The 27558-nt window shown below is 52.7% G+C and overlaps 1 long non-coding RNA gene across 1 annotated transcript; it reads left to right on the plus strand.

Annotated features, from left to right (window-relative positions):
- On the plus strand, positions 1–26306 carry LOC128898533 (uncharacterized). The gene is made up of 4 exons (XR_008462878.1): positions 1–103; positions 5393–5513; positions 13820–13933; positions 26028–26306. It is a non-coding gene; the product is annotated as an uncharacterized LOC128898533 (long non-coding RNA).
- The last annotated feature ends 1252 nt before the right edge of the window (positions 26307–27558 follow it).

The following is a 27558-nucleotide window of genomic DNA, read 5'->3' on the forward strand; positions in this document are numbered from 1 at the left end:
CTTTGGAGAGCTGAAGACCGTGAGGCTGCCCAAGAAGCTGGCAGGCACCGGATCCCACCGGGGCTTTGGCTTCGTGGATTTCCTCACCAAGCAGGATGCCAAGGTGAGATGTGGCCCACCCCTGCCTGGCACCTTCCCAGTCTGCTCTTGGAGCAGAAGGTGAATGCCCCAGCCCTGAAAACATTCAAGGTGTGGTATGGATGAGGCTCTGAGCAACCAGATCTGGCTGCTGATGCCCCTGCTCACTGCAGGAGGGATTTGGAATGGAATGGAATGGAATGGAATGGAATGGAATGGAATGGAATGGAATGGAATGGAATGGAATGGAATGGAATGGAATGGAATGGAATGAGGTAGAATAGAATAGAGTAGAATAGAGTAGAATAGAATAGAATAGAATAGAATAGACCAGGTTGGAAAAGACCTTTGAGATCATCCAGTCCAACCTATCACCCAGCACCATCTAATCAACTAAACCATGGCACCAAGTGCTTCATCCAGGCTCTTCCTAAACACCTCCAGGGATGGGGACTCCACCACCTTCCTGTTCTCTTGTGAGGTTTTCTTTATGCTTTCCTATCTATTTCTGTTCCTGATTTGCAGAAGCAACCAGGAGATCATAGCCTGTCTGGTAGAATTCTGCTCTTAGCCCTGGCTGGAGGCTCAGGAACAGGCTGGACCAGGCATGATGTCTCCTGCCCTGGGCAGAAGAGGGTCCTCAGCCCTGCTTTAAGCTGCTGTGTGGGCAGTGCCATCACCAGAACAGTGTGGATTGCATCCCCACTGCTGGCTCCTGGCAGTTCACACGGTGTCTGGAAGAGGAATGATTGTGGGCACAAGCCCAGGGATGCTCTTGCTGAAGGGAAGAGGCCACATGGCTCCACTGGCTCCCTGAGACTCCAAATCTGCCAGACACTGAGCAGAGATGAAGGGGAGAGGAGGAGGAGGGGGCAAGGAGGAGTAGGAGGCCTGTGTTTATGGGTTTAGACAGGATTCATTGATCTGGGATCACAAGGGACTATTAGATCATCCCTCCCAGCCTGACCTCCTGTACAACACAGTCCATAGACTTTCTTTGTTAGTCCTTTATTGATCCTAATTCAAACTTCCAGCTGCCCAGGATTTGTCCTCCCCTTGGAGCCAGCTTGCTGGGCAGTGTGGGGTGCAGTGAGCCCCCCAGGAGTGCAGTCACCCTCCCTGCACCAGGAGCTGTGACAGTGGCTCTGCTCAAACCCCAGCTCTGGGCAGCTTCACTTTAGCTTCTGCTTCACTTCAGAGTTGTCCAGGTCCTGCTCCTGGTTTTTCAATGGATCTTTTCCTAAGGATGCTTTAAGCACTTGCTGGAGAGGAGCATACAGGGACCTGGCTGGTTCTGCACTGCTGCTTGGCCACCAGGCTAGTGGTGAATGAGGCAGCAGCCACCTTTGTGCTTGGCTTTTGAAGGACAAAGCAAGCAGTCTGCTGTGAGGGTGCTGGAGTCCTGGAGCAGGCTGCCCAGAGAGGTTGTGGAATCCCTTGGGAGCTGGGCTTGTTTAGCCTGGGGAAGAGGAGGCTCAGGGGAGACCTTATTGCTCTCTCCAACTCCCTGAAGGGAGGTTGTAGCCAGGTGGGGGTTGGTCTCTTCTCTCAGGCAAGCAGCACCAGCACAAGAGGACACAGTCTCAAGCTGTGCCAGGGGAGGGTTAGGCTGGATGTTAGGAAGAAATTCTTCCCAGCAAGAGAGATTGGCCATGGGAATGTGCTGCCCAGGGAGGTGGTGGAGTCCCCATCCCTGGAGGTGTTTAAGAAGAGCCTGGCTGAGGCCCTTGGTGCCATGGTTTAGTTGATCAGATGGTGTTGGCTGATAGGTTGGACTCCATGATCTCCAAGGTCTTTCCCAACCTGGTCTATTCTATTCTATTCTATTCTATTCCATTCCATTCCATTCCTCTCCTCTTCTCTTCTCTTCTCTTCTCTTCTCTTCTCTTCTCTTCTCTTCTCTTCTCTTCTCTTCTCTTCTCTTCTCTTCTCTTCTCTTCTCTTCTCTTCTCTTCTCTTCTCTTCTCTTCTCTTCTCTTCTCTTCTCTTCTCTTCTCTTCTCTTCTCTTCTCTTCTCTTCTCTTCTCATTCCATTCCACTCTATTCCATTCTATTCCATTCTATTCTATTCTATTCTATTCTGGGGTGGTTTTAACTCTCTAGTGCCAGCTGACCACTAACTGGGAGTGGATGGAACTTAGGGGATGAGGAAGGGAAGCTTTGATCTGCTGGCAACAGCAAATGAAGGCCAGTTGAGGAAGCATCAACTGTCTGCCATGCTTCCTGGTGCTCCCCAGTGCAGAATTGGTTGTGGGGTTGTTTGGATTTTCCAACTATGAACTGTGAGCAGAGTTTCCACTTCTTTCCCTCCCTTCCCCTCCCCTTGTTGACATAAAAATACATCTGGTCTCCAAGTAGAAATTACCCATCTGGGAAAGACAGCCAAGCCTTTGGAAATGCACAAACACAGAAGGAAAAAAATCCTTGTGTGCAGCTGGCATGGCAGAGAGCACCCTCAGCTGGGACTGCTGCTTGCCAGGAAAGGACATTTATCAATCTCCTAATGTTGTTGACCCTTTGTCCCTCTAATGGCTCCAGCCTGGAGGCTCTTAGGCTTGAGGATTTAATAGGGCAAGGGGGAATCTGCAGGCAGAGCAGCACTGTCCTCCCAATTAATCCCAGCATTTAGGGCTGGAGCTGGAGCACCCCGGGGGTGACCAATGCAGTGGTCCCAGTCTCTTGATCTCTGCCTTCCCAGTGCCCTGGAGCAGCAGGTTCTGCTCCAGAGCAGCTTCTGTCCTGTCCCTGCAGCCTGGATGTGAGTTTTTCAGCCACCTCTTCGTTCTCTAATTCCCCACACAGATCTCTTCCCCCTCCTCTCCCTGCTTTGCCTTGCTCTGTTCACCTCTCCATCCACCACCTGAGGTCCTGCTGCACTGAGCCACCACGCTGAGCTCAGACCAGACTCTGCCAAATCATGCCATGGAGAAGGACCTTGGAGTCCTGCTGGACAGTTAAGTTATCCATGGGCCAGAAACGTGCCCTTGTGGCCAAGAAGGCAAATGTTATCCTGGGATGCATTAAGAGTGTGGCCAGCTGGTCAAGGGAGGTTCTCCTCCCCCTTTCCTTTGCCCTGGTGAGGCCACATCTGGAGTGCTTCATCCAGTTCTGGGCTTCCTGGTTCAAGAGGGACAGGGAGGTCCTAGAGAGTGTCCATCAGAGGCTGCAAGGATGGTGAAGGGACTGAAACATCTGTCTGATGAGGAGAGGCTGAGAGGCCTGGGGCTGTTTAGCCTGGAGAAGAGCAGCCTGAGAGGAGATCTGCTCAATGCTCAGCAAGAGCTAAAGAATGAGAGTCGAGAGGATGAGGCCAGACTCTTAGCAGTGGTGCCCAATGACAGCACAAGGAGCAGCAGACACAAACTAGGACCCAGGAGGTTCCACCTGAACAAGGACAGGGAGGTCCTAGAGAGTGTCCAGCAGAGGCTGCAAGGATGGTGAAGGGACCGAAACATCTCTCTGATGAGGAGAGGCTGAGAGGCCTGGGGCTGTTTAGCCTGGAGAGGACTGAGAGGGAATCTTAGGAATGTTTATAAACACCTGAAGGATGGGTGTCAAGAAGAAAAGGCCAGGCTCTGGTGTGCTGTGGCAGGACAAGGGGCAGCAGGCACAAACAGGAACCCAGGAGGTTCCACCTGAACAGGAGGAAAGATTTCTTTACTGTGAGGGTGCTGGAGCCCTCCAGCAGGCTGCCCAGGGAGGTTGTGGGAGTTCAAAGCCTCTTTCCCTGGAGGCTTTGAAAACCTACTGTGTGACCTGCCCTAAGTGATCCTGCTCCTGTTGGGAGTGGGTTTGGCTGGGAAGGGTCCCCAGCACCTGGCCGCCGGCAGCCGTGGCTCTCCCGTCAGGGCTCTCCCATCCGACACAGCTTGATGGCAGCATCTTGCTCCGCGACCCGCAGGACTCGAGGATGCCTGAGTGGCTCCAGGTGCCTGGCAAGGAGGGGGAGAAGCAACCCTGCAGCCAGGAGGACACAGCAGAGCAAGGGGCTGAGAGGATGAGAGAGCCCAGCCAGCAGCACAGCTTGCAGCGCGGCGGCGGAGCACGTTGAGCCCTGCTGCGAGGCGCAGCGAGGCTCCTGGGGCTGTTTACTCACTCCCAACCTTCCTCTTCCTTGTGCTGAGGGAAGTGAGAAATTAAAAAGTATAAATTAACAAATGAGACCCAAGGATTAGAGCAGCAGTTGTTTACCAGGCTTTGGAAACAGCTCTTTGTGCCAATGTAAACAACCAGCCCAAGTCCCTCCTGCCACCTTCCCCCCCACCCCCCCACCTCCCCCCCTCCCCTAGTGGTTGTTTAAGCCAACACATTGCTCTGCTAATTGGATACCATTCCAAGTGAAAATAGACCTTTAAAACAACAGCAGCAGCAAAGCACAACAGCTGGAGCTGCAAATAGCACCAGCCAGCCTTGCAGCCCTTCACAGGGGGGATGTGTTCCACCCCCCACCCCCAGAAATGTGCCATCCAGATGGATCAGCATAGGCTGGAGAAGTGGGCTCAGGAGAACCTCCTGAGGTTCCAGAAGGTGAAGTGCAAGGTGCTGCACCTAGGTGAGGGCAATCCTCCATGTCAAGTCAGGCTAAGGGATGATGAGATGAGAGCAGCCCTGCAGGAAAGGACTTGGGGGGTGCTGGTGGAGGAGAAGTTGGACAGGAGCCAGCAAGGGGCACTTGGAGGCCAGAAGGCAAATGGCAGCCTGGGCTGCATCAAAAGAAACCTGGCCAGAGGTGGAGAGAGGGCATTCTGCCCCTCTGCTCTGCTGAGACCTCACCTGCAGTGCTGTGTCTGGCACCTTCAACACAGGAGAGAGATGGACCTGCTGGAGAGGGTCCAGAGGAGGCCACAAAGATGACCAGAGGGCTGGAGCACCTCTGCTTGTGGAGACAGGCTGAGAGACTTGGGGCTGTTCAGCCTGGGCAGGATAAACTCCATGCTGCACTGCCCATCCGGACCTCCCTTTGTAGCTGACCCACCTCAGTGCTGCCCTAAATCTCCACATCCTTTCCAGGCTGCAGCTTTCCCAGCTCAGGTGTGGTCCTAGGCTGATGCAGCCAGCCCTGAGCTGCTCACCATGCTGGATCTCAGCTCTTTGCTCTGCTCTGAGAACGCTGAAGATAAATGAGCAAGGCAAAGCCACTGATGGAGATGAATCCTGCCCCGTCAGAGCCGAGTGCTCAAAGCAGGATGTCCTCTGGTGGCTTTCCTTAGGTTGAGGGCAGAGGGAGGGACGTCTTTGCTTTACTTCATGTCAGCCTGGTTTTATTTTCTCCCTCACTGTGGTGGTTTTTCCCTTTCTTTTCTCTCTGCTGCAGAAAGCCTTCAACGCCCTGTGCCACAGCACACATCTGTACGGCCGCAGGCTGGTCCTGGAGTGGGCAGACACAGAGGAGACAGTGGAGGCCCTGAGAAGGAAAACAGCAGATCATTTCCACGGTAACATAGCAGCATCCTGCTGGCCTGTCCATCCAGCTGGCACCCTCCCAGCTGGCACAGGCTGCCAGCCCCTGCCAGCCCTCTCCCTGGCAGGTAGACGCCGGATGCGGGCACGGGGTGGGGGGAAGCAGGAGGCATCCAGGCCGTGGCTTTGTCTGAGCTGGCAGGTAGGTGAGTTGCTGGAAGCTGTCCAGAGAAGGGCAACAAAGCTGGGGAGGGGTCTGGAGCACAGCCCTAGGAGGAGAGGCTGAGGGAGCTGGGGTTGCTTAGCCTGCAGAAGAGGAGGCTCAGGGGAGACCTTCTTGCTCTCTCCAACTCCCTGAAGGGAGGTTGGAGCCAGGTGGGGGTTGCTCTCTTCTCCCAGGCACCCAGCACCAGAACAAGAGGACACAGCCTCAAGCTGTGCCAGGGGAGGTTCAGGCTGGATGTTAGAAGGAAATTCTTCCCAGCAAGAGAGACTGGCCATTGGAATGTGCTGCCCAGGGAGGTGGTGGAGTCACCATCCCTGGGGGTGTTTAAAAGGAGACTGGATGAGGCACTTGGTGCCATGGGTTAGTTGATCAGATGGTGTTGGGTGATAGGTTGGAGTGGATGATCTCCAAGGTCTTTTCCAACCTGGTTAATTCTTTATTCTGTAAAATGGATGCAGGCATGGGGATGAAGCAGGAGGCATCCAGGCCCTGGCTTTGTCTGAGCTGGTAGGTAGATGCTGGATTGCAGGCATGGGGATGAAGCAGGAGGCACCCAGGCCCTGGCTTTGTCTGAGCTGGTAGGTAGATGCTGGATTGCAGGCATGGGGATGAAGCAGGAGGCATCCAGGCCCTGGCTTTGTCTGAGCTGGTAGGTAGATGCTGGATTGCAGGCATGGGGATGAAGCAGGAGGCATCCAGGCCCTGGCTTTGTCTGAGCTGGTAGGTAGATGCTGGATTGCAGGCATGGGGATGAAGCAGGAGGCACCCAGGCCCTGGCTTTGTCTGGCAGCTCAGCCTGTGAGTTGGTTAACTCTCCGTGTGCTGGCACTGCTGAGCCACCTCCGTGCCAGCTGCAATGCTTCTGCTCCTTCCACCTGCACCTCAGGGTGCTCCCAAGTTGGGGACAGGCTGTGTGCACACAGATTAGCAAGGGCTAAATGTTTGGCCCTGGGTTGAGGTGTGGAGAGGGCTGTCTGGCTGAGGGGCCCAAGAGTGACAGCTCGGCAGATAGCAGCACTGCAGGCTGCTATTGACAGCCATCGACAGGCACAACTGCATTGCTTGGCAAATATTTATGTAGGAAGGGCTCCCCTGGGCTGCAGGGCTGAGCTGGAGATCAATGCTCTTCCTCCTTCATCTCCTCCCAGCCTCTCCTCTCCATCACACACATGCCCATTGCCCAGGGCTTGGCGTCAGAAGAGCTTCTGGGGCTGGACGTCACAGTCCTCAGTGATGGGAGAGCAGAGAGCCTGACTCCAGGGGGACCCAGCCTCGTGGTCATGAAATAGCGTGGGCAGAGTTGGTTATTATGGGCTGGAGAAGCTGCAGTTTGGTGATGGGGAAGGGCTGAGAATGTGAATGCCCAGAGAGGTGTGGAGCAAAGGGAGATGTGCTGGCAAGCCACAGGCTGCTCTCCAAACAGGAGAGCGAAAGGAGCACAGCAGTGTCCAGGTGTAACAGCCTGGAGGACAGGCACTGCTGGGGATGGATGTGCCCAGCCAGAACCCAGCCCTGGAGTGAGGGACACATCAGGCTTGGTCACAGCAATCTGAATCTCCAGCCTGGTGGAGAAGGCAGCAGGTGTGATGTTTCATGCTCCCCATTTCAGGATCTCCTTTCTGTCTCTCTCCTCTGCTCAGTCTAGGGGGAGAAAGTAATCTTGGCTTGATGATAGCTGCAGCCTGCAGCAGCTGCTGGCTGCTGCCTCTGAGCTCAGTCACATCCCTGTTTCCCCCAGGCTCAGCTTGCTTTGCACTTCCTCTCTATTTGCTCCAGCCTGCTTGTCCAGGGTCACACCTTGAGTCCTGGGTCCAGTTCTGGGCTCCTCAGTTTAGGAAAGATGTTGAGGTGCTGGAAGGTGTCCAGAGAAGGGCAACAAAGCTGGGGAGGAGTCTGGAGCACAGCCCTGGGAGGAGAGGCTGAGGGAGCTGGGGTTGCTTAGCCTGCAGAAGAGGAGTCTCAGAGGAGACCTTCTTGCTGTCTGCAACTACCTGAAGGGAGGTTGTAGCCAGGTGGGGGTTGGTCTCTTCTCCCAGGCAAGCAGCACCAGAACAAGAGGACACAGTCTCAAGCTGTGCCAGGGGAGGTTGAGGCTGGATGTGAAGAAGAAATTCTTCCCAGCAAGAGAGATTGGCCATTGGGATGTGCTGCCCAGGGAGGTGGTGGAGTCCCCATCCCTGGAGGTGTTTAGGAAGAGCCTGGCTGAGGCACTTGGTGCCATGGTTTAGTCAATCAGATGGTGCTGGATGATAGGTTGGACTGGATGATCTCGAAGCTCTTTTCCAACCTGGTCTATTCTATCCTATCCTATCCTATCCTATCCTATCCTATCCTATCCTATCCTATCCTATCCTATCCTATCCTATTCTATTTCTATTTATTCTATTCTATTCTATTCTATTCTATTCTATTCTATTCTATTCTATTCTATTCTACTCTACTCTATTCTGCTCTGTTCTGTTCTGTTCTGTTCTGCTCTGTTCTGTTCTGTTCTCCGCCGTTCTGTTGTGATCTCGGGCTGCCATCCAGCCCTGCACATCTTTCAGGCCACAAAACCTCAGTGCCCAGCTCCAGCCCTCTTTCCATCCCTCCCTGCACGCTCTCTGGTGGGACCCCACAGCAAGCAGCCTGTCTAGGGGGGGCAGGTTCTGGAGGCAGGCGGCGATGCCCTGGGCGCAGCCGCGCTCCCGCTCTGCCGGCGGCTCCCAGGCCGTGCAGGGAAGGTGCCTGCTCCCAATCCAGCTAAATTGCTATTGACTTGTGTTCTCTGTGCTTCACAAACACCACCACCAGCGGGGCTGCAGCTCTCCTGCCAGGAATAACTTGGGAAGCCAGCTGTGCTGGGCTGGTTTTTTTCCTGCTCTTTCCCATCGATCAAAGAATTAAATTGACAGATGGGGAATTTCTGCGCCAGACGCGGGAAGGGGGAAGGAATGAGTTGTGTAGAGGCGGGGGAGAGCTGGTTGATGGGAAGGATGGAGTGGAAAGAAGAGGATGTGTGAGGAGGGCTCTGGTTTGTGTTTGAAAGCGTTTCCAGCAAGCCTCCCACGATCAGCAGAGGGCTATGGGTGAGTGTGAAGCAGCAGCCCCCCCGCCCCGGCGTGGCTCGCCCCTGGGTGCCGACAGCGATTTGCTGGAAGCAGAAAGTTTGCAGGACCCCATCCTCACACCCTCCTTAGCAAGGTGGAAGAAGTCTTCCCCAGCCCACCCTTTACAGCTAGGCTGTAGGTGAGACACTGGAACAGGCTGCCCAGGGAGGCTGTGGACATCCCCTCCCTGGAGGGGTTCAAGGCCAGATTGGATGAGGCCTTGAGCAACCTGGGCTGGTGGAAGGTGTCCCTGCCCGTGGCAGAGAGGGTTAGAACCCAATGATCTTTGAGGTCCCTTCCAACCCAAAGCATTGTATGAGTCTGTGAATCTAGTAATCTAGGAATCTATTAATCAAAGACTCTGTGAACCTAAGAATCTGAGAATCTGTGAACCTAAGAATCTATAAATCTATGAATCTATGAACCTAAGAATCTATGAACTTAAGGATCTGTGAATCTAAGAATCTATGAATCTGTGAACCTAAGAATCTAAGAACCTAAGAATCTGAGACTCTGTGAACCTAAGAATCTATGAATCTAAGAATCTATGAACCTAAGACTCTGTGAACCTAAGAATCTGAGAATCTAAGAATCTATGAACCTAAGAATCTGAGAATCTAAGACTCTGTGAACCTAAGAATCTGAGAATCTGTGAACCTAAGAATCTATGAATCTAAGAATCTATGAACCTAAGAACTTAAGAATCTATGAACCTAAGAACCTGAGAACCTAAGAATCTGAGAATCTGTGGCTCTAAGAATCTCTGAACCAGAGAATCTGTGTACCTAAGCCTCTATGATTCTGTGACTCTAAGAATCTCTGACTCTATTAATCAAAGAATCTAAGAATCTAAATCTGTGAACCTAAGAACCTGTGAAGCTGAGAACCTCTGAACCTGGGAATCTAGGAATCTAAGGATCTGGGACTCCCTTTCCCCCTCTCCCCCCCTTTCCTCTGACCACAGCCCCTCAAACGCCTTCTTTCTGCCCCTCAGCTCCACCACAGCCCCGCTGCCCTCCCCCTCCCCTCCCAGCCTTTTGGATTCCCTTTTCTTTTCTCTTTTTTTGGGGGGGTAGATTCTTCTCCCTCTCTCTCTCTCTCTCTCTCTCTCTTTTTCCCCTTTCTCTTTCAGAGAGCATCTGTAACTAATGCAAACACATGCCGTAGCCCGAGAGTCAAAGCCTGCAGGATTAGCGTGGCATCCGCAGCCCTGCCACGTTCTAATCCCGTGGTAATCCCCCTCCCAGCCCACCCCCCGCTGGCTTTGCCTATTGTTTAAACGAAGCAAATGGGATCCTTAACGGCCAAGCCTTAACCAGCTTGCAGCAGCAGAAAGGAAGTTGAAGCAATTCCCTTTCCCCTCCCCTCCCCCCCCTCCTTTTTATCCTTCCCTGATTTTTTCCCCCCTCCTTGTTAAGGGGATGGGGAAATGCTCTCAGAGCTTCTGCTGGTGGAGCTGGAGTGTGATGCAGAGATTGCCCAGAATGGTTTGGGTTGGAAGGGATCTGGTGAAGGCTTTGCAAGAAGGAAGTCAATGGCCCCAGCATCCAAACAGGCTCATAGGTGATGCTGAACCTTCCCAACGACCACAATTCATCCATCCCCTGCCCAAGAGTGGGCTCCAGACCAACCTAGACACCAGCCTTGGGTCAAGAAGGTTCTCAGCAGGACAGAGCCCCACCAACAGAGATGCATAGATTGGTTAGGGTTGGAAGGCACCTTAAAGATCATCCAATCCCAACCCCCCTGCCATGGGCAGGGACACCTCACACTACACCAGGTTGCTCAAGGCCTCATCCAGCCTGGTCTTGCACACCTCCAGGGAGAAGCATCCACAGCTTCCCCTCATCATCCTTGCTGAGATGCAAGATCACTGCCTGGCCCCACAGCCCAGCCCACAACTCCCACCTCAGCTAGCAACTGGTGAAGGCAGGAGGCTTCCTCTCCCCTTACAGCTGGGCAGGGACATTCCTGCTTTGCTTTTCCTGCCCCACACCCACAGCACTGTCCTGTGACCCCCCCAACACTGCCATGGGGCTCAGCGCTATGCACCCATCCCTCCCCAGGGGTGCATTGGTCAGGCACTGGAACAGGCTGCCCAGGGAGGTGGTGGAGTCACTGTGGAGGTGTTCAAGGAACCTGCGGCCATGGCACCTGAGGACAGAGTTCAGTGGCTGTGGTGGGAACAGGGGAGGTTCAGGCTGGGTGTTAGAAAGAAGTTCTTCCCAGAAAGAGAGATTGGCCATGGGAATGTGCTGCCCAGGGAGGTGGTGGAGTCACCATCACTGGAGGTGTTTAGGAAGAGCCTGGCTGAGGCACTTGGTGTCATGGTTGAGTTGATCAGCTGGTGTTGGGTGATAGGTTGGACTGGATGATCTCCAAGGTCTCTTCCAACCTGGTTAATTCTATTCTATTCTATTCTATTCTGTCCTATAATATTCTATTCTGTTCTATCCTATTCTATTCTATTCTATCCTATCCTCTTCTCTCTTCTCTTCTCTTCTCTTCTCTTCTCTTCTCTTCTCTTCTCTTCTCTTCTCTTCTCTTCTCTTCTCTTCTCTTCTCTTCTCTTCTCTTCTCTTCTCTTCTCTTCTCTTCTCTTCTCTTCTCTTCTCTTCTCTTCTCTTCTCTTCTCTTCTCTTCTCTTCTCTTCTCTTCTCTTCTCTTCCCTTCCCTTCCCTTCCCTTCCCTTCCCTTCCCTTCCCTTCCCTTCCCTTCCCTTCCCTTCCCTTCCCTTCCCTTCCCTTCCCTTCCCTTCCCTTCCCTTCCCTTCCCTTCCCTTCCCTTCCATTCCATTCCATTCCATTCCATTGGATGATCTTAAAGAGCCTTTCCAACCCACACAATTCCATGATTCCATGACTCCATCCAGCCTGTGGGAGGACAAGAAACCCCCCTGGGGCTGCCTTGCAGCCCAGCAAGCATCCCAACCCCCACACCAGCACCGGGCACCGGCGGTGACAAAGCCATTCAGTCCCTGTGCTGAGGCTGAGGTCAGCAGTGCTGGGCAAGCAGTGGGCTCTCAGTAGAGCAGTGGCACAGCACCCCCCCACCCCCCTCTCCACCACCACCCCCCATCCCCCCCTCCTCTGCTCTCTGCTCTCTCTCTCTCCCCAGCCAGCGGCTCTGGCTTGCGAGCAGCACATGGAGAACAGCTGTTTAAATCCTGCTTTCAGACATCAAAAGCCTCGCTGGGTTTCTCAAACAAACAAACACAGCACAGGACTAAAGAAAAGGTGTAAAATAAATAAATGGAACAAGCTGTGCATTTTCTTTTAGCATTACAGCTGCTGCGGGAGATAAACAACAAGGAAATGTCACCAAACATCAATACAGGAGAAATTAACCTGACAAAAGCCCCCCCCCCCCCCCTTCCCCACCACCTCCTCTCTTTCCCCCAACCCTTTCCCCCCTCCCCCCCAACAATTTTGCATTTCTGGAGTTCCCATCTAATGATTTTATTTTTCAATTAATTCCTTGACAGAGTGCCAGCAGCTGCCTGCCTCCCTGCCAGGGGCTGGGGGGATGGATGGGGGGGGTGCTGGGGGCCCTCACCTCCCCCAAGCCCAAGGGGAGCTTTTGGGGGGGGTGCAAGGTGCTAGCCCGAGCGCCCCCAGCAGCTCTTGCCAGCTCAAACCATCACAGAGTTGTTTGAGTTGGAAGAGCCTTCTAAGATCATCGAGTCCAAGCAGATGACACCAAGCTGGGGGCAGGGGTTGGTGTGCTGGAGGGTAGAGAGGCTCTGCAGAGGGACCTCAACAGGCTGGGCAGCTGGGCAGAGGCCAAGGGCAGGAGATTGAACACATCCAAGTGCCAGGGGCTGCACATTGGCCACAGCTACCCCTGGCAGTGCTGCAGGCTGGGGTCAGAGTGGCTGGAGAGCAGCCAGGCAGAGAGGGACCTGGGGATAGTGGTTGATGGTAGGCTGAACATAAGCCAGCAGTGTGCCCAGGCAGCCAAGAGGGCCAATGGCATCCTGGCCTGCAACAGGAACAGTGTGGCCAGCAGGAGCAGGGAGGTCATTCTGCCCCTGTACACCGCACTGGTTAGGCCACACCTTGAGTCCTGTGTCCAGTTCTGGGCCCCTCAGTTTAGGAAGGATGTTGAGATGCTGGAAGGTGTCCAGAGAAGGGCAACAAAGCTGGGGAGGGGTCTGGAGCACAGCCCTGGGAGGAGAGGCTGAGGGAGCTGGGGTTGCTTAGCCTGCAGAAGAGGAGGCTCTGGGGAGACCTTCTTGCTCTCTACATCTCCCTGAAGGGAGGTTGTAGCCAGGTGGGGGTTGGTCTCTTCTCCCAGGCAACCAGCCCCAGAACAAGAACACACAGTCTCAAGCTGTGCCAGGGGAGGTTCAGACTGGGTGTTAGGAAGAAATTCTACACAGAGAGAGTGATTGGCCATTGGAATGTGCTGCCCAGGGAGGTGGTGGAGTCACCATCATTGGAGGTGTTTAGGAAGAGCCTGGATGGGGCACTTGGTGCCATGGTTTAGTTGATTAGATGGTATTGGATAATAGGTTGGACTGGATGATCTTGAAGGTCTCTTCCAATCTGGTCTGTTCTATCCTATCCTATCCTATCCTATCCTATCCAATCCAAACATTAACCCAACACCACCATGGCCATTAAACCATGTCCCAACTATGGCCACAGGTTTCTTGAACACCTCCAGGGATGGGGACTCCAGCACCTCCCTGGGCAGCCTCTCCCAATCCCTGACCACTCTTGCAGCAAAGAATTTTTTTGACTCATCTCCAACCTAAACCTCCCCTGGACAATTTCAGGCCCTTTCCTCTTATCCTATCACCAAAGGCACAAGACATGACCCACCCTGGAGGTGCACAGCTCAACCATGGTGCCCTGCTGGGGCCTGGCTGTTATGATAGGTCAGGGGCTTTACTCAGGAGGGCTTTGAGGGGTGCTGCAAGTAGCAGAAGATGAGCTGAAGATGGTTGTGCATGGGCCTGGGTTGTAATCATTGCTTTTCTTCTTCTTCTGCATCCTCTTCACTACCACCTGGGCCTGGACAGACTCCCCAAAGAAGAGGAAAAAATCAGAGATTCTGAATGAGATCCTGGAGCATCTGGAAGAGGAGGAGAGCAACAAAGATGAGGCCATGTAGCAGCCCCCTGGCATCTGCTGAGGTGGGTACAACTGTTCCTAAAGGTTCAAGTGCCTTGGGCTGCTGCAAGCGTTAGCAGTGCCAGGAGGAGGAGGAGGAGAAGGTGGCCTGGGGAAGGCTCAGCAGCCTCCAAGCCTTGGTCCCATCTTCTGCTTCTCTTTCCCGTCACCCTGCCAGCTCATAGCTGTGGTCTTACGGGGTCCAGCCCAGCTCCATGTTGCAGTGAGATTGTTTCAGGCTGGGGGAAAGAAACCAGCAAGGCAGTGGGGAGCACTCAATTTCCTACAGGCCTCCTTAGGGGTCCACTGCAATTCCATAGCATCATAGAATCAGCCAGGTTGGAAAAGACCTCAGAGATCATCAAGTCCAACCTGTTACCTAATGCCTAACACCTCCTGACAACTGAACCATGGCTCCAAGTGCCACATCCAAGCCTTTGGTGAACACCTCCAGGGATGGTGACTCCACCACCTCCCTGGGCAGCACATTCCAATGGCCAGTCTCACTTGCTGGAAAGAATTTCCTTCTAACATCCAGCCTGAACCTCCCCTGGCACAGCTTGAGGCTGTGGCCTCTTGTTCTGGTGCTGCTTGCCCGGGAGAAGAGACCAACCCCCACCTGGCTACAACCTCCCTTCAGGTAGTTGTAGACAGCAAGAAGGTCTCCCCTGAGCCTCCTCTTCTGCAGGCTAAGCAACCCCAGCTCCCTCAGCCTCTCCTCCCAGGGCTGTGCTCCAGACCCCTCCCCAGCCTCTTTGCCCTTCTCTGGACACCTTCAAGTGTCTCAATGTCCTTCTTAACCCAAGGAGCCCAGAGCTGGACACAGGTCCTTAGCAGGTGGCTGCTCACTTGCAGGAATCCCTTTCAAAATCCCTTGATACCAAATTGCCTGGGGAGAAAGAGAAATCATCCAAATCAACCACTGCTCCACAAGAAAAATAGCATGGGAGGGGGAAGGAATGGAATGGAATGGAATGGAGTGGAATGGAATGGAATGGAATGGAGTGGAGTGGAATGGAGTGGAGTGGAATGGAATGGAATGGAATGGAATGGAATGGAATGGAATGGAATGGAATGGAGTGGAGTGGAATGGAGTGGAGTGGAATGGAATGGAGTGGAATGGAATGGAGTGGAATGGAGTGGAGTGGAATGGAATGGAGTGGAATGGAATGGAATGGAATGGAATGGAATGGGGTAGGGTAGGGTAGGGTAGGGTAGGATAGAATAGAATAGAATGAAATTAAATTATAAAATGAAATAAAATTGAATGAAATAAAATAAAATATAATTAAATTAAATTATATGAAATGAAATGAAATGAAATAAAATGAAATAAAAAGAAATTAAAATACTCTTCATTATATTTGAAGGCCTGAAAAAAAAAACCACACCAAACAAGCAACCAATCCCCAAAGCCTAATGAAAAATAAAGTAAAATAAAATAAATAAATAAAATTAAATTAATTAAATAAATAAAATAAAATTAAAATAAAATAAAATAAAATAAAAGTAAAGTAAAAATAATCTTCATTATATTTGAAGGGATTGGGGGGAAAAAAGCCAACAACCAACCAACCAACCCCCCAAAGCCTAATGAGAAATAACATAAAATAAAAATGAAATGAAATGAAATAAAATGCAAATAAAATTAAATTAAAATAAATTAAAATTAATACCATAAAAAGGAAATTAGATAAAATGAAATTAACATGAAATAAAATGAGATAAAATAAAGTACAAATAAAATAAAATGAAATAAAAATGAAATAAAATAAAATGAAATAAAATGAAATAAAATACAAATAAAATAAAATGAAATAAAAATGAAGTAAAATGAGATGAAATAAAATGAAATAAAAACGAAATAAAATGAGATAAAATAAAATGAAATGAAAATGAAATAAAATGAGATAAAATAAAATGAAATAAAAATGAAATAAAATGAGATAAAATAAAATGAAATAAAATGAAATAAAATGAGATAAAATTAAATGAAATAAAATGAAATAAAATAAAATGAAATTAAATGAAATAAAATAAAATGAAATAAAGTAAAATAAAATAAAATAAAATGAAATAAAATAAAATAAAATAAAATAAAATAAAATAAAATAAAATAAAATGAATAAAGTGAAATAAAATAAAATAAAATTAAATTAAATTAAAATGAAATAAAATAAAATAAAATGAAAATGAAATAAAATGAAATAAAAATTAAATGAAATAAAATGAAATAAAATTAAAATGAAATAAAATTAAGTTAAATTAAATTAATAAAAATAATCTTCAGCATATTTGAAGGGATAGGGGGGCGAAAAAAAAGACCAACACCCAACCAAGCAACCCCCAAAGCCTAGTGAAAAGTAGAATAAAATGAAATGAAAGAAAATGAAAATGAAATGAAATGAAAACTAAACTAAAATAAAAGTCATCTTCAGCATATTTGAAGGGAGGGGGGAGAAAAAAAAAAACCCCAAACCAAAACCAAATCCACCAACCCCCAAAGCCCTAATGAAAAGTAAAACAGAATGAAATAAAAGTCAAATGAAATGAAATGAAATGAAATGCAATGAAATAAACCCAACACCAATCTTATCTTCATTATATTTACAGGTTGGACTTGATGATCCTTGGGGTCTCTTCCAACCTTAGTTACCCAGTGACACTGTGATACTTGAAGGTATTGGGGGGGGTGGGGGGTGGAAAGCCACCAACCAAGCAACCCCCAAAGCCTCCTGAAGGTTTTCCAGGCTGGGCAAAAGAAGATTTTTGTTTTTTCTTCTTGGTTTTTGTTGGTTTTGTGTGGGTTTTTTTCTGGAACATACCAAAGGGTTAAATTCATTTTCATGAAGATTGAAATTGGAGAAGGGTTTTCCCTTCTCTTCCTTCCCCTTCCCTTTTGCCCTTCCCTCCCCTCCCCTCTTTTTGAACATTTGACTGGCAACCATTTCATATTTCAATCTGGGCAGAACAAATTGAATTAGATGTTGAAACCAAACTCTGCTCTGTTCTCTAAAGCCCCTACATGCTCTGCTTGTGCTAATCCTTTGCTGTCGCTGCTGCAGACCTCAGAGGTGCTCAGCAAGCAACCTGCCCCACCACGGAAAGACAATGAAGGGAGGGGGGGAAAAGCCAACAACCCCCTCTCTACAGCTGCCAGCAGGAGCAGGGAGGTCATTCTGCCCCTGTGCTCAGCACTGGTCAGGCTACACCATGAGTCCTGGGTCCAGTTCTGGGCCCCTCAGTTTAGGAAGGATGTTGAGGTGCTGGAAGGTGTCCAGAGAAGGGCAACAAAACTGGGGAGGGGTCTGGAGCACAGCCCTGGGAGGAGAGGCTGAGGGAGCTGGGGTTGCTTAGCCTGGAGAAGAGGAGGCTCAGGGGAGACCTTCTTGCTCTCTGCAACTCCCTGAAGGGAGGTTGTAGCCAGGTGGGGGTTGGTCTCTTCTCCCAGGCAACCAGCACCAGAATAAGAGGACACAGTCCAGCATCTCAACATCTTTCCTAAACTGAGGAGCCCAGAACTGGACTCAGGACTCAAAGTGTGGCCTAACCAGTGCTGAGCACAGGGCAGAATGACTCCCCTCTCCTGCTGGCCACACTGTTCCTGCTGCAGGCCAGGATGCCATTGGCCTTCTTGGCCACCTGGGCACACTGTTGGCTCATGTTCAGCCTATCATCAACCAGTAACCCCAGGTCCCTTTCTGCCTGACTGCTTTCAGCCACTCTGACCCCAGCCTGTAGCACTGCCTGGGGTTGTTGTGACCAATGTGCAGTGGAGTCTAGTTGAGAGGCATCCCTGGCCATGGGGAGGAGGTTGTGGATGTTCTCTAAGGTCCTTCTAAGGGCCTCCCACTGGTCCTTAACCCTGGTGTGGCTTCTCCAGCTGAGCACCATCTTACAGAATCATAGAACTGTTTTGGTTGGAAAAGACCTCTAAGATCAGGGAGTCCAACCACTGACCCTGACACCACCATGGCCATTAAACCACATCCCAGAGTGCCATGGCCATGCAGAGAGACACACAACCATCCTGAGTAATGCTTTCTGCTGAGCAAATGATTCCTCCCCCTAAAGAAAATCAATGCTTTGTGATGCTGTTCAGTATCAGGTGACAGGATGAAAGGGCCTGAAAGTGTGCCAGGGGAGGGTTAGGTTGGAGATGAGGAGAAGTTTCTCTGCTGCAAGAGTGGTCAGGCCCTGGAAGAGGCTGCCCAGGGGGGTGGTAGAGGGCTTGAAAAGCTGTGGAGATGCAGTGCTGAGGGACATGGCTTAGTGGTGACCTGGCAGTGCTGGCTTAATGGTTGGACTTGCTGATCTGAAAGGTCTTTTCCAACCAAAACAATTCTATGCTCCTGTCAGCCACCCCTCTGCAGGTCAGGGCTAGAGGTACAACCAGCCAGGGTTGTTTTGGTCTCCAGCAGAGGAGCTGGGGCCAGGCTCTCTTTGGGCTCACACCATGAGGGAGCTCTGACCAGTGGGGTTTGCTCAGTCCTGGCTCCTGCAAGCCTCAGGATATGGTGCAGGGTCCTGTGGGGTCTGCAGAGCCCAGGTTGAAACCCACTGCCCCCCAGGGCTGGGCTTTCGGCAGGCTGGGATCGGTGGCAGCTGCGGCTGTTCCCTGGGCCCCCCGGGTCCCCTCCCCAGGCTGGCTCTGGAATGGGATTAGGATCTTATTCAAATGCAGCCTTTGGAGTGAATGGGAGGTTAAGGGGTTTAATGTAGAACCAGCTTCACTTCATTGCTGCCTCTTGCCAGAGGCCTGCGTGGGCTCTTATCTACTTAAAGGCGCAGCCAGCGAGGCAGCTCTGGCTCTGCTGGGCTCTGCTGGGCTCTGCTGGGTGCTGCAGGTCCTTCTGCTTCCACAGCTGGGTGGTTGTGCCCAGCAAGGCCTCCTGCTGCTCCCACAGCCAGCCTGGGCTCCTCTGCCCTTTGGGATGGCTCAGAGCCGCTCACTGCTGCCAGAGAAGGGCTGGTGAGGGGTCTTGAGTACAAGCCCTATGAGGAGAGGCTGAGAGAGCTGGGGGTGTTCAGCCTGGAGAAGAGGAGGCTGAAGGGAGACCTTCTGCTCTCTACAGCTCCCTGAAAGGGGACTGGAGACAGGTGGGGGCCAGCCTCTTCTCCCAAGGAGCAAGTGATAGAATGAGAGGATGTGGCCTCAAGTTGCACCAGGGGAGGTTTAGGTTAGCTGTTGGGGGAAATTCCTTCAGCAAAAGGCTCATCAGGCACTGGAACAGGATGCCCAGGGGTGTGGGGGACTCACCACCCCTGGAGGTGCTGAAAAGATGTTTGGATGAGGAGCTCAGGGGCTTGGTCTGGCAGTGGTGTACAGGCAGGTGTTAGGTCGTGGCTGGACTCAGTCATCTGAAGGTCTTTTCCAACCAGGCAAGTCTCTGATTCTGCTGCCTGTGGAAGACTCTTACTCATTGCCTGGCCATGGCCTGTGTGGTTCCTCTCAGTGGCCCACAGGAGGAGGAGGCTGGGCACTTGGTGCAGGTGTGGGCAGGCAAGGAGCATCCTGCTGGTGTTCTCCCAAGCTGTGGGGTGTGATTGCTGCAGCTTCCAGCGTGTCCCTGCCCCTCTGCCCAGCCATGGGTGGTTTCTTTTCATCACTCCACTGTCAACATGTGCTGGCAGCCCCAAAACCCAACCATGGCCTGGCCTGCATCAAAAGAAGCTGGCCAGCATGACAAGGGAGGTGATCCTGCCACTCTCCTCTGCTCTTGTGAGACCTCACTGGAGGTCTCCAGCACAAGGACATGGATCTATTGGAGTGGGTCCAGAGGAGGCCACAAAGATCATCAGAGGGCTGGAGCACCTCCCATATGGGGACAGGCTGAGGAAGTTGGGGTTGTTCAGCCTGAGGAGACCTTAGAGCAGCCTTCCAGTACCTGAAGGGGGCTACAGGAGAGCTGGGGAGGGGCTTTTTGCAAGGGCCTGTAGTGATAGGATGAGAGGGGATGGTTTGCAGCTAGAGCAGGGTGGATTTAGCTTGGACATCAGGGAGAATTTATTCACTCTGAGGGTGCTGAGACACTGGAGTAGGCTGCCCAGAGAAGCTGTGGACACCTCACCCCTGGAAGTGTTTAAGCCCAGGCTGGATGAGGCTTTGAGCAGCCTGTTCTGGTGGGAGATGTCCCTGCCCTTGTCAGGGGGATTGGAACTAGATGATCTTTAAGCTCTCTTCCAACTCAAGCCATTCTATGGTCCTGCCTAGAGTGCTGGATCACGAGTTTCAGCTCTTCTCATCCCTTTAGTCCCTTCTTGCCTTTGCAAAGCCGTCTCTGGTATGCCCCATGGAGCAAGGCTCTGGGAAGCACCGAAGGGCCCAGCATGCCAACCTCTTCACAGCAAGCACCAGAGATGCCATTCCCCAGCCCTGTGCCAGGGCTGCAGGATGAGCTGGTGTCCCTCTCCTTTGTGTTTGCTGCTTTTCCAGCCCAGCTGCCAGCTCCAAGCTGGAGCTTGGGGACCTCAGGCTTTTCTATCTGCCTGTGCTGTTGGCAGCCTTCCCCTTGTCCCCAGCAGCTCTCCCAGCGTTGCCTGGCTGCTGGCAGGGGTGCTGAGCATGGGGTCTGTGCCTGCTTGGTGTTGTCTTCCTGAGCAAGATGTGACAGGAAACACAGGGCTGGGCTTGTGGAACCCCAGGGCTTTGCTTGCTGCTCCCTTCAGCTGCTGCTGCTGGAGTGATGCTCTCCACGGAGGCCTTCCCTCGCTGCCTCAGTTTCCCCACCTGCAGAGCACTGCAGACAGAGGGGTGGGAGAAGCTGGCTGCTCTGCCCATTCCCACCTCCCTGCTGGCTGTGCTGCAAGCTCCTCTTCTCCCTGCCACTCAGGACTTGCTTTTTCCCCAGCTCCTAACTGTCTCCTGTCATCCTTCCATGACTGCCAGCCCCATTGGCTTCTCCCCTGCTGCAGCATGAGTCAAGGCACAGTGCTTCTGCTGCTGCTGCCCCATCTTTTCCCCACCTCACCTGGAACCTTCTCTACTTTCCCTGCAGCCGGCTTGGAGATATTCCAGCTGTGTCCAAGGGACTGGAGTCACTCATGGGCAGCTGATTCCCACAGCTCAGCCACAGCCAGGTGACTCCCAGGAGCTGGCCCCCACCTTCAGCTTTCATCACCAGCTTCCACTACCACCTTCCACAACCACCCTCCAGCTTCCACAACCACCCTTCAGTTTCCACCACCACCTTCCAGCTTCCATTGCCACTCACCAGCTTCCACCACCACCTTCCACTGCCCCCTTTCAGTTCCCACCCCACCTTCCAGCTTCCTCTACCACCTTCCAGCTTCCTTCACTATCAGCTTCCTCCACCACCTTCTAGCTTCAACTACTACTCTCTAGCTTCCCCCATCACCTTCCAGCTTCCACCACCAGCTCCCACTACCACCTTTCAGCTTCCAACACCACCTTTCAGCTTCCTCCACCACCTTCCAGCTTCCTCCATCACCTTCCAGCTTCCACCACCACTTCCCTTGCTGGGAAGCAAAGCAGGAGAGCAGGAGGCAGCTTTCCCTTCGGTGGAGCACAGCTGTGTGTGCCTGAGAGCCTCTGCCTCCTGCTCTCCTTCAGTGCATGCATGAGAGAAGCAGAGGAGTCGCATGGCAGGGCTTGAGAGTTCAGCCTCAGCCACTCATGAATAATAACCAGGCTCAGTAATTCACAGTAAATGGCTCCCCAAATTGGCTAATCAGGGAGGCTTTCACCCCAAACTGGAGCTTGGCAGAGGGAACATGAGCAGGCATTGGCTGAGGAGGGGGTGTGTGACCTGAGATGGGGAATGTGATTGCCAGCCTGGGAGCAAAGCAGTGACAGGGGAGAGCCCCCATGAAGGGACAGTGGCCAACCTCCCCTGGCCTGCAGGATCATAGAACCACAGCATGGTTTGGGTTGGAAGGGACCTTAAAGACCATCTAGTTCCAACCCCCTGCCATAGGCAGGGACACCTCCCACCAGCCCAGCTTGCTCAAGGCCTCATCCAGCCTGGCCTTCAACACCTCCAGGGAGGGGGCAGCCACCACCTCCCTGGGCAACCTGTTCCAGTGTCTCAGGCTGTAATTAGTGCCATGTCATTAGGCTGAGCTCTCTCTTCCAGCCCCAGGACCCTGCTGGGCATTAGTGTGCCCAGGCTGTGCATCCTGCCAGCTGCTCCTGCCCCACAGCCCACATGGGCCAGAGGGTATGGAGCTGGGGTCACTGTGTCCCTGACATGGGACCTCCCCAGCTGAGGGCTCAGCAAATCTGCTGGGGCAGAAGCTGCACACAGGAAGAGGGGAGGTCCATAGTGTGTGTCAGGAGAGGTGGTCTGGGGAGAAAAACCTTTGTGCCCACCCAACTGAACTCAGCTTTTGCTTCCTCTGCTGGTTGTGAGAGCAAGCAGGGCAGCAGCAGGAGCTGGCTCCAGGCATACTGTTGGTCTTCACCTGCCAGTGGTGGGCTCTGATGGGGAGGTGCTGCCCCACAAGCCCCCCTTGTTTGGGGGGGAAACAGCTCCCAAGGGCCAGATGCTGGATGGAGCAGCAGCAGTGGGAGCTCAGGAGCTCACTGTGTCCTTCCCCACAGCAGCTCAACAGCTGCTTCCCAACAAATGTCCCTCCAGCAGCATCCTGAGGTGGTGTCAGATAAAGGAGAAACTGGAAAAGCCCCTCTGCAGATCTCCAGCCATTTAAGCAGGCAGAACAGCAGCTGAAATGGCAGCTGATGAGAAGCTGAAGGAAGGATGCTCCTCTGAGGGCTGGCTGTTGCCAGGCTGTGGTTTGCAGCTGCTAAATGACTCTGGAAAGCAAGAAGGAACCTGCAGCCACTTCCACAGCCCCCTTCAGCTGCCTTATATAGGGCAGAGAGAGGGCTGGAGAGCACCAAGCTGCTGCTTGGCTGCCTTGCCACATGCTCCAGTCCCTCTGTCCTGCAGCAGGGAAGCACAAAAGGATTGGAGAGAAACTCTGCCCAAAGGCCATTTTCCTCCTGCCCTCCCACTCCCCCTCCTCACCTCTCCCCCTCCCTGTGCCACCCTCACAGAATTTAGGACACAGGGCTTGTGCCTTGGCCAGCTGAAGTGCTGTGGGAGGTGGGGTTTGGGGTGTGCAGAGAGGTTTTCCCTTGGGGTGTGAGGGTTCTTTTGATGCCCAGAAGCTGCAGGCCTGCAGAGCTGGTGGCTGGAGCTGACCACCACCTCCCTCCCCCACCAGCCCCTCGCATCCCTCTGTCCCTTCCCTACAGCTTAAACCATCCCTGACGGCCCAGAACTGGAGGTGGGATTTAGCAGGTGTAATGAGGACAGCTTTGTAAGCCAGGAGAGATGGAGAGGAGGAAATCATCATGCTCCTGCCTCTCCCATGGCTGGTGACCTGAAATCTTTCCAGAACCGAGTGTAGCCCATGCCAGCAGCTGGCCCACTTAGGCTGAGGGCTCTGGAGAGGAGCCTGGGTGCTGCCCTCTCATCACTCCAAAGGCTTTGCTCCTTCATCAGCTTAGCAATCAGACCCCTACATGCAAAATAAAACACACCACAGCAGATCTCTGTCCTGGCCCTGTGTTTGTGGGGTCTACCTTGCCCCAGGAAGCCTGGCAGCAAAGCCCAAGCTTCACCTGGGCCTCAGAAAAGCTGAGCCCTGCCTGAGCCCCACAGTGGGGACTGGCTGCATGGGCAGGACTGAGGGCTTGCTTTGGGTTAAGCTTTCCTTTGGCATTTTTGGGGCTGCTTTCTAAGCTGATGAAGCAGAAAACCTTTTCATTTCTTCTCTTCTCCCCCCCCCCAGCCTCTAGGTGGGTCTGTGGCATGAGCTGCCTCCATCAGCTCGAGCTGAAGCAGGAACCAACACCCACCCCCACCCAGGTCCAGCTGCTCCCCACCAGCCAGGGCTGGGAGAATCCCACCCTGGTCCCAGCTTACTTCCACAGAGCCAAACCCATGTGGTGGTGCTGGTGGCTCCAGAGGAGCACCTGAGGGGGAGGCAGAAGCAGGCACGTTGCAGGCAGGAGCTGCTTGCTTTCCATTCTGCAGCTGAACTCAGCTGAGCAGACCTTGGGACACAGGAGAGCAGGCTGTCCCAGGAGCAATTTCAGGCAGGTGTCAGGAGTGATGCAGTGCTGTGGGGAGGCCTCACCGTGGCACCCCCTCCCCTGGCAGGATAAACAGGCCCAGGGGGCAGCCGCAGAGCAGAGCAGCCTGCTCCTCCCCCACCTGAAAGTGGGGCTGAGGACAGGAAAACTGGGAAGGGGTTTTTTTGGGGGGGTGGTTGTGGGTTTCCATTTAAAAAGGACCCCCAAGCCTGCCCCCTTTCTGTGTTTCAGCTGGTGTGCCTGAGCCCCTCTGCCTGGCTGGGGGAGGCAGGGAGGGGGGTGGGCAGCGGCAGGCAGGAGCCGTGGGCTTCGTTAGGATTCCAGCCGTTAGATCTCCCCTCGCTCTCTGATGGCTGAGCGTGATTGACACTTACAAATTACCCAGCCAAAAGTGTCGAGGCTTTGACCCCTGAGTAACATCTTTGGCAAGCCTGAGATTTGCCAGCATTTTGTCATCTAATTACTACAAATCCCTTGAAAATTCCCTGGCTGGTGAATTTTTAATGCGGGGACGATCTCGAGGCGAGGCAGCGGCCGGCTGGGCACGCGCGCCCCCCGCCTCGCCTGCCCTTTCTTCTCCTCCTCCTCCTCCTCCTCCTCCTCTCCTTTCTTTTCTCCACTTCCTCCCCCCCCCCCCCCCCCCCCAATCCTGCTTCTTAACCTCCCTCCTGCCTGTGTGCATCTGTATTCATGGCCAACGAGGCCAATGGCATCCTGGCCTGCAGCAGGAGGAGTGTGGCCAGCAGGAGCGGGGAAGTCGTTCTGCCCCTGTGCTCAGCACTGGTTAGGCCACACCTGGAGTCCTGTGTCCAGTTCTGGGCTCCTCAGGTTAAGAAGGACATTGAGAGACTTGAATGTGTCCAGAGAAGGGCAATGTGGCTGGGGAGAGGTCTGGAGCACAGCCCTGGGAGGAGAGGCTGAGGGAGCTGGGGTTGCTTAGCCTGCAGAAGAGGAGGCTCAGGGGAGACCTTCTTGCTCTCTACAACTACCTGAAGGGAGGTTGTAGCCAGCTGGGGGTTGGTCTCTTCTCCCAGGCAAGCAGCACCAGAACAAGAGGCCACAGTCTCAAGCTGTGCCAGGGGAAGTTCAGGCTGGATGTGAGGAAGAAATTCTTCCCAGCAAGAGAGATTGGCCATGGGGATGTGCTGCCCAGGGAGGTGATGGAGTCCCCATCCCTGGAGGTGTTTAGGAAGAGCCTGGCTGAGGCACTTGGTGCCATGGTTTAGTTGATCAAATGGTGTTGGGTGACAGGTTGGACTCCACGATCTCCAAGGTCTTTTCCAACCTATTCTATTCTATTCTATTCCTATTCTATTCTATTCTATTCTATGCTACCCTACCCTATTCCATTCCATTCCACTCTCTCCTCTCCTCTTCTCTCCTCTCCTCTTCTCTCCTCTCCCCTTCTCTCCTCTCTTCTCTTCTCTTCTCTTCTCTTCTCTTCTCTTCTCTTCTCTTCTCTTCTCTTCTCTTCTCTTCTCTTCTCTTCTCTTCTCTTCTCTTCTCTTCTCTTCTCTTCTCTCCTCTTCTCTCCTCTTCTCTTCTCTCCTCTTCTCTCCTCTTCTCTTCTCTCTTCTCTCCTCTCTTCTCTCCTCTTCTCTTCTCTTCTCTCCTCTTCTCTTCTCTTCTCTTCTCCTCTCTTCTCTTCTCTTCTCTTCTCTTCTCTTCTCTTCTCTTCTCTTCTCTTCTCTTCTCTTCTCTTCTCTTCTCTTCTCTTCTCTTCTCTTCTCTTCTCTTCTCTTCTCTTCTCTTCTCTTCTCTTCTCCTCTCTTCTCCTCTCTTCTCCTCTCTTCTCCTCTCTTCTCCTCTCTTCTCTTCTCTTCTCCTCTCTTCTCCTCTCTTCTCTCTTCTCCTCTCTTCTCCAGACTAAAAAGCCACAGGTCCCTCAGCCTCTCCTCACAGGGCAGGGTAGCCTTCCGCTGGACCGTCTCCAGCAGATCCCTGTCCCTCTTAAACTGGGGAGCCCCAAACTGCATGCAGTTGCCCCTCAGCGTCTCAGCAGCGGTGGCAAGGAGCTGCTGTGTGGCATTAATGTTCTGTTTCCATCTTCTCAGGTCTCTCACTGATGGCTGGAGAGGGAGAAGCCTCGGCTGGGAGCCCAGGAGCCGGCACACTTGTTGCCGCCGCATCGACTCGCCCTCTGAGCCCGGGGTTGCTTGATGCCATGCATCCAAGCCTTGCTGTTCCCAGCTGTTTGAACAGATCTTGGATTTGGAATGGAAGAGCTGCTCCTGCTTGAGGATCTCCTCTTCAATCTGGGCAGGGATGGGATTCCCCTCACCTCCAAAACCGGTGGCCCAGGAACCTGGGGGAGAGGGACGTCGCCCCCCGCTGACCCCACGGACTGCAGCACAACCTGCTTTTAACCCCCAATTCAGCGATGCCTTCTGCCCATTAAAGCCCTCAGTTCTGCTGGGGAAGAGTTCCTCCAAGCCCTCTCACACCTCAGGCTGGTTGGGATTTGTCTGTGGAACACTCTGAGCCCAGCGAGGCAGCGATCTGGGGGCCGATAGGGAGCTCAGGCTGGCGGAAGGAGGGAGTTTGCCACGCTGGGCTTTGTGCCTGTGTCGTTTGTGTCCCTGCTCTCGGGCAAGGCTCCTCCTGTCTCTCCCTCCCCAGCTTTCAGAGGGATGGAGGCTTTGCTTTTCAGCCAGGGTACCACTTTACATATGTACACCACTGATAAAGTATTTTCTCTTCGCCCCTTTCCCCTCTGGGAATCGCTGTCTTATGGCAGAACTGTTTTGTCTGACAAGGGCTGCAACAGATTACACATGTTGGCTGCAAACACAGGCCCTGGGCTTCTCTTTTCCCTTCTCCCCCCCTTACTTTTCTCTCTCTTTTTTTCTCTTTTTTTTCCCCTTTTGGAGCACCACAGACCTTGAAGCTGTCCCCAGTGTGCTGAGGTCTGGGGGCCACGAAGCTGTCCCCAGTGTGCTGAGATTTGGGGGCATGAATGTGTTCCAAATATACTGAGGTTTGGGGCCATGAAGCTGCCTTCAGTGTGCTGAAATTTGGGGGCATGAATCTGCCCCCAGTGTGCTGAAATCTGGGTCCATGAATCTGTCCCCAGTGTACTGAGATTTGGGGGCATGAAGCTGTCCCCAATGTGCTGAAATTTGGGTCCATGAATCTGTCCCCATTGTACTGAGATCTGGGGGCATGAAGCTGTCCCCAGTGTGCTGAGATTTGGGGGCATGAATCTGTCCCCAGTGTGCTGAGGTCTGGGGGCATGAATCTGTCCCCAGTGTGCTGAGGTCTGGGGGCATGAAGCCATCCCCAGTGTGCTGAAATTTGGGGGCATGAATCTGTCCCCAGTGTACTGAGATCTGGGGGCATGAAGCTGTCCCCAGTGTACTGAGATCTGAGGGCATGAAGCTGTCCTCAGTTTACTGAGATTTGGGGGCATGAATCTGTCCCCAGTGTGCTGAGATTTGGGGCCATGAAGCTGTCCCCATTGTGCTGAACTCTGGGGGCATGAATCTGTCCTCAGTGTACCAAGATTTGGGGCCATGAAGCTGTCCCCAGTGTGCTAAAATTTGGGGCCATGAAGCTGCCTTCAGTGTGCTGAAATTGGGGGGCATG

The sequence above is a fragment of the Dryobates pubescens genome, chromosome 25, assembly GCF_014839835.1.
Source record: "Dryobates pubescens isolate bDryPub1 chromosome 25, bDryPub1.pri, whole genome shotgun sequence".
NCBI classification, from domain to species: Eukaryota; Metazoa; Chordata; class Aves; order Piciformes; family Picidae; genus Dryobates; species Dryobates pubescens.